This window comes from Pezoporus wallicus, unplaced genomic scaffold (assembly GCF_028554395.1).
Source record: "Pezoporus wallicus isolate ANWC-B61680 ecotype Strahan unplaced genomic scaffold, APGP_CSIRO_Pwel_v1 contig_3181, whole genome shotgun sequence".
Lineage (NCBI taxonomy): Eukaryota > Metazoa > Chordata > Aves > Psittaciformes > Psittacidae > Pezoporus > Pezoporus wallicus.
This window is the reverse complement of record NW_026641700.1, coordinates 1,778,307-1,792,754: the sequence shown is the minus strand read 5'-3', so window position 1 is coordinate 1,792,754 and position 14,448 is coordinate 1,778,307.

Sequence of the window (14,448 nt, the reverse complement as noted above, 5' to 3'; positions counted from 1 at the left end):
CCAATCTGTTCTTACAATACATTATAAACCTTGCAGATACCTAAAAGGGTTATCTCAAGTCCTCACAGTAAATAAAATATTCTTTAAAAGGCTTTTGGGGATCCTCAGGGCATTCCAGTATTGCCAGGAAGATGTTTTACCCTACCTAGTAGAAAAATACATAATAATGTGCTTTAAAAATTAAAAATTTAGAAGAATCTGAATAATTGCTGCCTGTCGATTTTCGAGGTTGGCGTCATGCAATTCAAGGGTGAACCATCTCAAAAAACTCATTTGGAAATGTCTATCTACCCTGTGGAAAAACTATGTAAAACTGTGTACAGAGTGCAATACATAATGAAGTTTATACTTGTTTTGGGTTTGTCCTGAGGAACATACAGCAGTTCTGACATGGTATCTGTCAGTGTTACTAGTTACAACATGTAGACTAGTAGAGGAATCTATCTGCTGTTCAAAGATGAAAAGGAAAACCAAAATAACTATTTACAAGTCACTTGCCTCAAAATACTACCATTTGGTTCTGCTTATAAAGAAACAGGTTTTCTATTCTGCATTATCAGAATAAATGAAAAACAAAGTTACTACACAGATATTCAAACTACAGGTCAGGACAAAAAAACCCCACAACTGAATGATGCAGCTGTTTCAATCTGCTTTTTTAGGTGTGCATATACTTTAGTCTCAGACCACTCCCTTCTGACCTGATCATAAGACTCAATCAAAGACATATTTGTTTAAATTCTACATTCCCATGCACCAAGTGAAATGTCACCAATCCTGAACAGATTCACATAGAGTAAAACCTCTGAAAATTGCAAAGTGCTGTTTGAAAACATTAAGGCAACAGGATTTCTCAGCAAAGCAGCAGTTAAGCAAACAAATATGCAGTGAAAAAAACATATTTTTCCTTTTTTTTTTTTCAAGAAAACAGCTGAATTTTATTAGTTTTTCTGCTGTTTAAAAAAATGTTAGCCTCAAAGCAGACTCCAACCAGGAATAATTTCAAACTGTTACGGCTTCCTATATCTGAAAGGTAAAGGATATCAGGCCATCCTAACTAATGGTATTCACACTGTGGCAAAAACAGTGCTCTCAGCACAATAGAACTTCTGCTATGATTGTAACAGAAATAACTTTTGTATTAACCTGGATAAATGTTAAATACTAAAGAAGTAATATTGTGTCTAAATACAGTGTAGAAAAGTGAAAAATTACATATTTGAGGAGTACAATTACACATTCCCAAGAGTCAGGCATTCTTGCAGATTCACTGCTGTTTCCACCAGTCTCCTGACTTAGATGGGTAATTAATCTATTATAGAGTATACACATATTCCGCTAGTTCCATATATTTACATACATATTTTGAAGGATTAATTCTAAATACTGTGGCTGACTTTCTGAGCTAGAAGACAATTATGGTTCCTGTTTGAGCTACAGGATATACAGCAAGAAAAATAAACATTTTGATTGGAAAAGTGACTGATACTGAATTCATTACTTGACTTGTTAAACACTGGATCATGCTGCTCATTTTCATTTATCTTGCTTTTGCTTCTAGCCTCTGAATCTTGTAATGTATTTCTCTAATGGGTGCTTACAGCATGAACCATCATGTATTTTCTCCCAACATTCTACTGCATGCTTAATGAGGACCAATCCTCCTTTCTTCTGATAAACTAAATATATCAAGGTATTTACTGCTACAAAACAGGCATTGTCAAAGTCAAATATGCATATTACTTTTAAAAAACTTTTCCAATACTTAATATTAAAAAATACTGACACAAACTGTTTTGAGTCTCCATCACAATTCCTCTTTGCTCCCTTCCTATCTTTGACCCAGCTTCCTGGTTTTTTTTCAGCAATGCCATGAACAACAATGATGCTACAATGAATGGTTGTAGTGAAGAATTGTGGCAGATATCCAGTTAATACATTTTAAAATTGTAAAATAAACAGAGGATTTAACCAAACACGCTTAATACTTGGCAGATCTTGGCCTTAGCTATTAATCCTGAAACCAGGAAAATACAACTAAAGAAAATCTTTCCATCCTAGATCTCCAATGTGTTAATGTATTAAATCTCTTGATTTCAAACTTTTATTCTATTTAGCTTCTGCCTGTCAATCCTTTTACCAGAGAATGTGGAGGAGATTTCCCAGAAGTCAGCTGACATCTTACTAGAGGTCAAAAATTCCCCAGAGTTATTCATGCTTAATCTGGCTGTGCAATGTATGCCTCATTCAGAAGCAATTTTTTTAGAATATATTCTACCTTTTAATAAGATTTGACCTAATTCGTCAGAAACAACACCTGTGAATCAGTATGAATATTATGAAGAGTTTAAAAATGGGTTATAAACATCCTTAAAATTGTAATGGTAAAAGGTTTTGGATAAGCTGTATTTTTAAAGCAATATTCAGCTCTTAACTTTGGTATCTTGGATACCACTAGTTACATGACACAGATCAGTTTCAGGTAAAGAAAAACTGAAAGGAAAGAAAACAAAGAGGAAGAGAGAACTTCTCCTCACTGACCAAACCACTTCCTCTTTATCTGCAGGAAGTATGAGAGTACTGTCTTTAGGGGACCAGAGAGGCAAAACATCCTTTTCATCTTTTCCCATTGCTCTCCCAGGGCACAGTGCTCCTGGCTTCAAGGCAACAGCTGCATCATTCAGTCGAAAGCCTAACAAGAACACCCATTAGCTACAATCAAAGCAGTATAATTGAGTCCTTTCTCTAAGTTCTGTGTATTATTGCAATTCGTTATAGTTCTGATTATTGATCAAACAAAATATTTCCACTCAAACAGTCCCCACAAGAAAGCCAGTTTTCCTGCACAGAAGCACCATCTTTCCATATGGGTAGCCCATATATTGAGGCTCCCTCTGTAGTTTTGTATCCTGACAGCTATGACCCCGGGGCACCTTGAGATATGCCTGAAGTACTTCTCTACCATCTATCTACTATTTATCAGCTCTTCACCTCAACACTAGACAACAGCCCCACACTGATCCTCTTCAGCTTGCCACAGAGCATTCCCCAGCTGCAAGGTGCCATGAACATGTCTTGGGATAATGGGCCATCTTTACTCATTTCAGAAAAATCTTCAGAGAAATCATGAACCCTAAACGTAAGTTTTCCCCTGGTCTACCTGAATGCCAACTTTAGCCAAGTTTAATGAAAAAAAGCCCCCAAAAAATTACTAAGCAAGTATTAAATTAGACTTTTAGTTCATTAACGGAAACCCTGAACTCCTATTTATATTCTAAGCCTGACTGCTTAGTCACTAAGACTCCAATCATTGTATCTGTAACCTTTTTTATATTTTGCTGTTAGTTTGGGGACACAAAAGCAAATACCAGCAGTCCTCCAGCACAGTACAGATAATTGTATCAAGGAACTATGGTCATGCTTATATACAGAAGACCATCTCTTACAAGGGACATCTTTTAACCTGGAAACTACATGCACCAGAAACTGATTAACTGAAATAAAGTAACAAGTGACTTTATACCAAATATGCTTTTATGGAATACTATATGACTATAGTCTTAAGTATTCTCTTTGAACAGCCTGAAACCTGTTACTCTAATTTGTTAGACATTTGGAATTGCACATCGGGGGAAAAAAGGGGGAAAAAAAAAAAAGGAAGTGATGCTTCTTCCTGAGCTAACATAAAGTGAAGTTGTTAACATCTGATTTTGAATTCTACATTTGTGCTTCAGCTGATCTGAAGGCAGAGCTTCACAAACTGGAGTATTTATCCAGACAAAAATAGCCACTCAGCTGTGCTTTAGTGCCATTTTCTGTCACACCAGCATGACAGCACTAAGTGTTTAGTTCAAATAAGTGGTTCCACGTCCTCTGATAATACAACATGGTTCCAGCATTCTGTTCACTACAATTTCAGCTCTGTCAGGGGTGGCACAAGACAGCTCAGTATTCCCAGAGATTTTCAAACTGTGGTGCATGTATTCTATTATGCACTCAACCTGTCTGGTCCATTTGGACTGGATTCACCAAGGAATACAATTAGTTGGCCATTTTATTTACACAGCCCAGCCTGCCAATTTGTCTGAAGCTTGAGTTCTTTTTATTTTCCTCTTTCTTGCAAATTATTTCTGATGTGGTAACTATCTGTAGCACAGGTTCTTCTTCCACTGGGCATTAGTGTGCAAGGCAACCAACTGTTGGGGACTCATCTTGGGACAGTCAGGATCTTCAAATTTTAAGTAGTAGTTATTCCCTCAACAAACTCAAGTACATTGTTATTTTAAGTGAACCACTAAGTAAGACTTCTTCCTAATGTGCTGCCAAACAAATCATGGAGAATATGAAGGAACAGCAACAGGACAGCAAACACACAGCAACAAATTCTGCTGCTTACTGTATGACTGGTCACTGGTTCCAAAGCTGGGTGCTATTGTTGCACTGAAGATCAGAATTTGACACAGGCTATTCAGTATTTTAGGAAAACAGGCAAATATTCAGAAAATTAGGTGAGAAATGATCTTATCCGAAGGGCACAGAGTTTATATGGTTTCAGCAACCCACACAGAACCACCATTGTCCCTGTATTTTGGGCACACTTTCCAAAGTTCAGTTATACATATAACACAAGTATTAAACATAAAAAGTCACTCATTCAAATGCAGACATCTGAAATGGTAAACCTTTGAAAATATCGTGTGCTTATTCATACTGGGAGGTTCAGATATTGCTGATTTTATGATGCCAAACATTATTTTCTGCCAATGTCTTCAGAAGCTCATAAAATATGTCCTAAGCTGCCCTCTTGCCAAAAGTTTTTTCCACAAGCTTTGCTAATTGGCTTCATGTAACTGATTCATTTCTGTAACAATCTGTAATTAAAACTCGATAGGAAGCCCAGCTACTTTGGCCATTTAAGTAAAAAGAATTCAAATTACTAAAAATGCAAGTTATAGCTTACACTGCAAACACAGAATGACTGATGAGATTACATAACACCTCTCATAACAGAAGGCTTCCATCACTTTAAATCTTTCAGTGAGTAAGAATCTGTAAAACTAAAACTATCACCAAAATAGGGTTAAACGAGCAAAATTATCAGCACATTTATGCTGACAGAGAGCCACTGTCTAGACTCACTCATGGAGTGCATGAAATGTTCACTCTCCTTACCAACACAGGATGCTCTTTTTTAAATTAAGAGGCTTGAAAACAGAACCCAAAACCTTTATCTGAGTATTTATCTCAGGCAACCCTTATTCCTTAGGCTATCCCACTTCCTCCTGGCATGTCTTCCCAAAGCACTGTGGCTTACTACCTTTCTCCACAGGGAAGTAGGAAGTCCTGAAATCACTTCTCTCCATTTTGCCTATTTGTTTGGTGGACTGACACAGCAGTTAAGAACAAACACTCCTGTTCTCCTTCATGTATATTGGGTTTTGAACGACTGTGAAGCTACAGGAGGAGAGGGGGACACATTGTCAAGACAAATGGAGCTGCTGCCTGGTCATTCTGGCAGAGCACACTGAGGTGCTGAACTGTGAAGAGGAGGTCTTAAAAGCACTGACAACACCATAGTAAAGCCACACATCACTACTTAATACTAGTTTTTGCAATTTCATCAATACACTGGCCTTGGCATGCCCCAGAGTTTCAATTAATTGCTGGTAAACTTTACATATCTAGTGGGGATACTGGATTTCAGGGTTTAGAGGTGGTTTTTTTTGAAAAAGAAAACCCAAACAAACCTCTAAACATACCACTGCTTTCAGAGAATAAGATATTTCAGCAATAAACAGAAACAGTTCCAGCCTACAAAAAAACCTAGATGCCAATGCTTGGATCAGGTGAGCAATTATCTTTGTTCTTTCCTCCAGCTGAGTAGAAGGACTAATACACTGCCTTGCTGGAGTGGAATGGGTGGAAAAATCTGTGATCCCATACCAAAACCGAGGTCAGTGTGGCCATTGTAATTAACCTTGGGGTACAGATCCAGATGATTTCTTCACATTTGTAGTGGCCCTTTAACTTACCTCAAGAGTTGTGTGATATCCTGATGAGCCTATAAGTCATTTATTGCACTTTTCATTCCTTGCTGAACAAGCCTCCTCTGTTTTTCTCTTCCTTATCCTCTAGACTCACAATGTTAAGAATACAGATCTGTATTTTCTGCTGAAGATGGGCAATCCCTTGGTGTCACGGTTTAAACCCAGGACCCTTCTCAAATATGGAACAGGTGCATCAGAAAGATAACATTAAAAAAATGGGCAGCTATTGTTAAAAGATAACATAGCACAAAAGCAAAATATCTTAAAAACCTGTCTGGAATGATCCAATCCAGATTTTCAGAAAACTCTGAATAATAGTTATCTGTCTTTAAGTAACTTGCCTCAGGACAGCTGCATGGATCAAGAACAGTGAGGATTTAGGGACACTTTTCAAAGCCTGTGACTGTGAAGAACAGACCACTGCATACTGTAGGTCACAGGCATGAGGCAAATAAGTCTGACCTTGCTTAAGAAGAAAAGAAAGAATATAAAGAAGACAGCTACTAAAGGTGGGCAGAGTTTACCCTGCCAAGGCAATGATGTTGTCAGAGGTCCTTTCTGAGTAGTTTAGAAAGGGACCAAACATGACAAAAGAATCAATTCAACCACACAAAGACAGCTTACAAAGTACTTGACTGGTAACTTTATCCCATTTCTACTGGGAAACGTGAACTCTGGGCCAAGGTAACCTGATATGACACAAGTAGAGAAATTTTGTTCATATAGTCCAAATACAGCCAATTCAAAGCCAAGCTCAGTAAGTCAGTGAGAAGAAGAAATAGTACGTGCCTGTCCCACCAAATGCATGCTTGCGATAGGAAATGTCTGGGGTTGCTTAAGGTACTCCCAGTTTTGCTTATGTTTTCAATGATGGAAAGTTAATTCAAGAAGTTAGTTGAAAGGCAATTATCTGGTCACATGGTTTCTGCTGCAGGCTGCAGACAGTGGAAGAGGGGAAAACCAGTAAGAGTGGCATTAATAAACACAGCCACTTTATTCTGTAGTTTCTATTCTTAAATTTCATGGCAAGGTTTGGGTAGTTTTAAGGGATCTCAATCTTCTGAGATTCTCTCCTCAAAGATACTGCTCTTAGTCTGAACTTCTGGATGTTGCAAAATACTCAGTGCTACTTGACAGGGAGAAGATAGTTTCCCCAGGCAAAATGGAATTCAGTTTTATAGGCTTTATCCATAAATTTGCCTGTATGAAAATATCAATAATATTAATATGAAAAACATCTTTCCTTTCAAATGTGAGTCAGAATTAATTTTAACATTTACAATCAGATTTGACCAGGGATTCATACATTTCTAAGCTAAAAGTTTGGCAAGATTCTTCAAAATTTTCTGTTTTTCAGACAGATTATACAAATCTTAAATAAAACACCATTTAATTCCTACACACCTTACTGCTTTTATATATTTCCCCTTGGATGTTTTGGTGATCATTTATCATCATTTTTGCAAGAAAATAACTCAACCTTTCTTAATTTTTTTTTTTTCTCTAAAATGGTTAACACTAATATTAACATCCCAGGAATAAGACTAATTTGTATAAAATAGTAAAAGAAAAAAAGAAATCCTTTATTGATTTTTCTGGAAATACCAAAAGAAAAAAACACAACAAACAAAAACCAAACCAAGCAATTATACAAATGAGATTTCTAAATACATTTGAACAACATTGAGATTTGTTAGTTGAAAACAGGGCAGCACTTCCGGTACTCTGGTAATTTTAATGGTAAAATGACCTAGGTGTACCCCCATACAACCCACATACTGGATTCTTTATCACCAATACTAATCTAGAGGAGACTTAAAACTTGACATTGACACGTAGAATATCTGGTGGTCCAGAAATCAATAAGAGCAGTGACCTGCTTTCAAATGAAAAGCAGGAAGTATCTCTCCCAAAGGCCCAAATGTCTATATGGCCTTCCAATTAACCACCAAAATACAAGAAAAACATAGAAGTTTCATACATAACTATGGAATGGACAGAAGTAAAAACCCCAATTGGTTTAAGCATGTATCATTCAAGTTTACATACACTACAAGTTTGGTTGTATTGTTTTGGGGCTTTTTGTTTTGATTAGGTTTTTTTTTTTATTTGGGGTTTTGGGGTTGTGCTTTGTTTGTTTGTTTGTTTTATTTACTGCAGAAATCAGAAGTGGTCTGAAGGGAATGATAGAAACTGAGTGATAAAGTGCTAAGAAAAGTCAACTGCAAAACCACCTTGCCAGAACAGCAGAGCACTTACAGAATTACAGTAGTGTGTGATGAGCTAGGAGGGTATTTCTAGTGTACATCAAACACAGTAAAAACTGAACTGAAGCCACAAAGCTCCTTCTCTCTTCTGAAACAGGATATGAATTCGAGTGCGTAGAAATGGAACTGGGGTGCGCATGTCTTCTTCTAAGCATGGTCTTGAAGATGCTTCATAGATATATTTTTTATATTAGCATAGTTTCTAACTCCACTGAGTTAGCGGTATGTTAGTGCTTGCTGCTCTGCCCTCACTGCAGACTCCAGCTCCTCCCTGAGTCAAACTGAATGCACCTCTTTAAAAACCCAACTATTCTGACAATATGTTCATCCTTTCTAAGGGCTTATTTCCAGATCCCAATTGCTGTTGTGAACTGTGAGGAATATACCCAAACTGTACCTAGAATGAAAAAACTATCTTTCCCTCCCTCTCTTCTCTCCCTATTTCAGCAGCAGATTTCCTCCCTTTTAAATGCAAGTTGAGAAGAATTTTTCCTTCACAATAAACCCAAAAGCATGTCTTGTTTTCCAGCATGATTATTACAAATCAACACTGATTATGACTGCACATTTTACATTAGCATTGTTCTTTAAAGCAAAATTGATAGTTTCTCAGCACTAGCATCATATTTATTTAATGCTTATTGACAGGTAGGTCAGCAGTCAGTGACTTTTTTTTTTTAATGACTGTAATCTTTTGTTCTCTTTGCAGTACCCATAAGGACTTGAATGACAGAAAGTTCATTTTTCTCCAAATGAACATCTGATTAGAGTAGCCCATGCTTTACCCCCTTTGGGAGACATGCTGTCAGCCAGCAAAGCCATGGTGGTCGCGGTAACTGTCAATGCATATCCAACAGCTGCTCCGTTACACATTCCCTAACCTGGCAAGAACGGAACTGCTGAGATTCTGCAGCTTTCCCCCAGCCTGGCTCTGTGCTGCCATAGCCCTGTACCTCCAGCAGGCAGGCTGGCTAGCACCGCTCACTGCAGCTGCTCCCCACTCTCCTACTGCAGGTTCACCACCAGCAGAAGGTCTCCCTAAGGCACCTTCTGCAGCCCGGACCCTGGAAACTCAGTGTCACCCCTGTCAAGAAACTAGAACTCCTCAGCTAGAACCCTTCAGAAGCCTAACCTGGTATTCAGAATTTGATATAGTTGGAATTTGCAGATGGTGGTTAGTACACCACTGGGTTTTTGCTATGCCAACAGAATGAAATTAGAAGGAAAAAACTTTCCTGAAACGGACATCTTCAATTTTTTAGGATCAAAGCAGAACATGGCTTGGTGAACAGAAAGCCAATAAATTGGTCAAGATATGTCCCCCTGATATCAAAAGACTTGTATCTGTGCAGTTGACATGTTCTAGCTGAGTGTTAGCTCAGGCAGAACTTGGACTATGCAAGACAGAATTCAATGTAAATTGCATTCAATAGATGGATGTCCTAATCATCACCCAGTCATTTTCATGTAATGCCTAAATTGTTCAAAATGATCTTTTAATTATACAAAGCTAGATGCCATAGTATTTTTTTTGGAACAAGCCTTTAAATTTCTATCTTGTCGAAGATGCGGTAAGAACATGGATGGAGCTTAAACTACCGCCACGACCAGTTACATCTTCTTAGAGGTGCTTTGCTTGCACTTATGGCAGATGGTCCTAGTTAGGATTATATTCTAAGTCTCTATCACACAAGTAGCTCTGTTTTCCACAATGAAAAATACAACTGAAATCAATGTGAGACATTCTTAAACACCATACCATTCTAGAAACTTAAAGATACAGCAAACTGCTTTGATTTTTAAAACTAATATGAATTCCTGCTTATGTAATCCATACACAAGCTTAAAAAATATCAAAATTTCCTTTAATTTTTTACTAACAATTAGACAAAACTAACAAGGCTTAGTTTCAAGTCAATTCAAAGAAATGAGAGCTGAATTAAAAAGACATTTATTTACTTTCAGTTACAGTATTCATAGCTACCATCACTGCTGTAAAAGCACAAATGCATTTCACTCCTTCAAAATGGTAGCACCCATGCACATGTAGTATTTTTAATGGCTTGACATTCCAGGTTATGGATCGCTTTTTAAGGTAAAAAGCAAGTTCACATGTAAAGCACTAAGCAAGAAGCAAATGAATATGAAGGGACTGTAAAAGTGCATCTGCAAAAACTCCAGTTCAGCACACACCTCATGTGCATTAGAACATCTGTCAATACTGGTACAGATCAGGTGCCACTCACCAACAAGACCTGTATACTTAAAAAAGTAAAGGAAAACTTTCATGGACAATAAGGAATGGCAAGAAAGATAATCCATATGACAAATGTGGAGATGAACTCTGGTAATAATAGAATGATATCCTCCAGTTCATGAATACTGGATGAGAGTATAACTGGCATATCAGTGGATTTGGAATTGGAACCATAACAAGAATACCATTTACCCGATATGGCAGACAAAGGTTTGGAACAGACTGCATCTTGTCCTGGTAAAATTGACAAAAAAGTGATCCTTCTGCATTACAAAGGGGCAAAATGTCACACTTGCAATAAAAAGCTAAAGAATAATAAATGCTTTTCTATGCATGAAATAGCAGGGGATTAAAAGATGTAACATTAAGATATTATAATTACAGTATGTATGTCTGGAATGAAAAATTAAGAGGCATAACAAGAAGGTGTAAGCTTGTTAAGAACCCAACAAAACATACTGAAAAACAATAAAACAAAATTGTGATTCTCTGAAGGTGTATTTCTCCAACTAACTTGGCTCTCTCATTTTGCTAAGATTTCCTAGCTAAGGGAATAAACACCGAGCTACAAAAATTTCCCCATCTTAAAAACTTCTTTTCTAAACAGGGAGAAAGAACCCTCAGAACTAACAGAACTTTTATTTCTATAGATGCCAACAACAGTACAGAGAATAGCCAAGTGAAAAAGACATTCAAATACAATGTTTTTTTAGAACACAGGGGTTAAAATCTTGCTGTTACTCATAATCTGCTCTTCCATATCAGACAGTGATGAAATTCAGACTTCAGCTTCTCCTTTCCACAGCTTATCCCAGCATGAGAATTGATTCATCACACTCTGCAATCAAAATTTGGTACTTAACTGAATACAAATTATGATACTGAGGGAGATTTACATGTTTGTGTTGTAGAACACGATGCTCAGGAAAAAAAAGAGTTGATTTATCCTCTGCAGTGGATTTAGTTACAAATTCCCATTCAAATAAAGCCCAGAAAGATTGTGAGGATGGGCATTTTAATATTTTTCTACTTCTCTATGCTAATTTATGTACTTGTTAATTTTAAAAGAATAATTTTCTGTTTGTTTCTAGCTTTTGCCTTACCAGAAATATCAAATTTGTTCTCCCATAATTCTGTCGTAGAAGTTCTGGGAAATCCCAGAGATGTTACGAACCTTAATGAAAGTTCAGAGAACTGACTGCCCTTTCTCTAAAATGTGAATTAGTCACTGAAATTACATAAGAGGTGTTACAAAAAGTGGGGTAAACCAAAACCCAGTGAATTTGAAATAGCCTGATCAAAAATCCCTGCTTTTCGGAGCTGATTAACTATTAGCCCTAGCTATGTAAAAACATGACAGAAAGTTAAACCTAAACTTTCTTTTTCGCATCACTGTTCAATCTTTGTCTTCTTTGCTGCTACACTCCTTCCCAAATCTACAGGATAAAGAGAAAAGAGAATTAAATACCTACATACATATACTACTTTTAACATATATTATATATGTATAATGATAACAGATATACAGCAGATATGTTCATACCAAATTGACATTTGTCTTCCAGCTCTTTTTGCCCTTATTCAATTCTGCCTGTTGTGTCAGTGCAATTGATTATACTATGATATTTATGGAACAGATACACAGATAATGCCTGAAGAAACAGACCCCAATCCCTGATACTGACAATGCACAATGGTCAGACTAATGCTGGAGACAGGTAAATAATATAAACATTTTTGTAAAATACATAATCTCAAATTGCAGCTTGTTAGGAAATGTCAAAAAATATAGGACCCACTTTAAACATTTAATTTGAGAGCAAAGAGGTTAACTATGAAACACTGAATCATAGCACCTGTATTCAACACCCAGTTTCAGTTTCCCCTAACTTCAAATTGGTACCATTGTCACTGAAGTTTCAGAACTGTCTAGCACTTCTTATAGATCTAACAATCAAATACGATTTGTTTTAGTAACTTTGCCAAGGGTTTCCACTGACTATCCATCTTTGTATCCAGCTTCATTACATTATCTTTAATACATTCATTATCTTCCTACACTTTTCAGTTGTGAATAAAGGTTAAACATTGTTTGCAAAGCACAGGAGATCGTTAATTAAATGCTTTACAGCAAAAAATTTGAACGTAGAAGTCATCAGGTTCTTATGACCTTCTAAACACAACTGGAATCAATGGAATAAAACTTGTGAGTTTTCATTTGGATTCTATGTATTACATCATGTCACATTAATCAGTCCAAAACATATCTCTGGATTCTACAGATGATATTATGGTTTACCATGTCAACAGCAACTAACCTTTGCCGCACCCCCACCAGAATGGAATTGCACAAAACCTGTATTACTTAAGGATGTAAATATCCCAATAAGTTAGATAATTAGGAATACCAGGAACACACCAGACTCATATTGCAGGGAACTACATGTTGAGAACTGAGTTTTCAAATCAGATTTACCTTCCCTGAATTCAGTGCTCCCTTAATGCTGAAATGAATGCCAGCAGATGAAAGTACATCAGCTATAAAACCATACTCAGCAGATGAGAAAGGGAGACAGGAAGAGAAATCAGATTTGTTTGCAGATACAAGGAGAATTCACTTCACAGTTCAAAAATATGTGACATGGTAATTTCCTTGCCTTCAACAGTAACCCTCCTGTTCTTAAAAACAGACAAGTGCTTAACTGCACAACATAGGTAAGATACTAGTGACTAAGAAGTTGATTTCCAAAACAATGGATGAACAGAAAGAAGCACTTAAGACTTCTTTCCCCTTACTGATCTTCAGGTTATAGAGTTTTATGACTGGCAATGCTACCTCTTGATAACATCTGTGTCTCAGTAAGTAAAACCACAGAATCACTGCTGGTCAGTTGAGGCTCCTTAGCAGAGCAGTGTTAAATTTAAAGTCAGATTTAATTTTCCAGACTGGTGGATATGGAGAAGCTAAGTGTTCAGCATTCTTATTGTTGCATCAACTCTCATGCACCTAAAAACTAAAGGGATGGGAGAAGCTTTTACAAAAAAACCCACCATGTTTTGATCATATTTGCTGTGGTAGGAAAAGCATCTTTCTCTACTCACATCCTGTTTATCAGTCTTTAAGTGTCAAGTTTGAATTTGAAGCAAGCAAAAGTGTAGGTGAATATATTTAACTATTGCAAATTTTAAAGAACATAAATCCCAGCATCTCAGATTGTTTTTTATATTTTATGGAGAAGGAGACAACCAACCACAGACTTCTCAAAAATGTAAACTAAGGAGATATGCAAATATTGTAGATAACTATATAACACTATCCTACTGTAAGCGTGGATAATAATAGCTATGAGGATTTACTGTAAGCTAAATACTGAGAGTTTGATGCACACAAAAAGAAGCCATCTCCTGACAGAAAGATTTCTTTATAAGGTATCAGGATCACATTCAGCAATGACATTTTTTTCTCATTCATTGCTGAATCCTTCTCTACATACACCAACAAGTAGCTTTCACTTCATCACCTTTGTCTTCTGCCCTGATGACTCAGATTTGACCTTTCCAATTATACCAACCCAAATGTAAAAGCATGGATTGTACTTAGCCCTAATTTCCTGAACTATGAGTTACAATCTCATGTCATCTCAATGGACTATGAACTGAGAAGCTTTATTTTCAGATTTCTAGCACCAACATTCCTCCAAAACTTCAGGCAAACTGCTCGAGCTCTTTGCGCTGTTGCTTCCCGTGTAAAAGGCTTCCGGAGGTTTAGAGCTGAAAGAAGAGAGTTGAACTTCAAGGCAGAATGGTGATCCTACATTATAGGGTGGCAAGTCCTATAAGAAGCAAACCTCTCCACAACTAAAGAAATAGACAATGA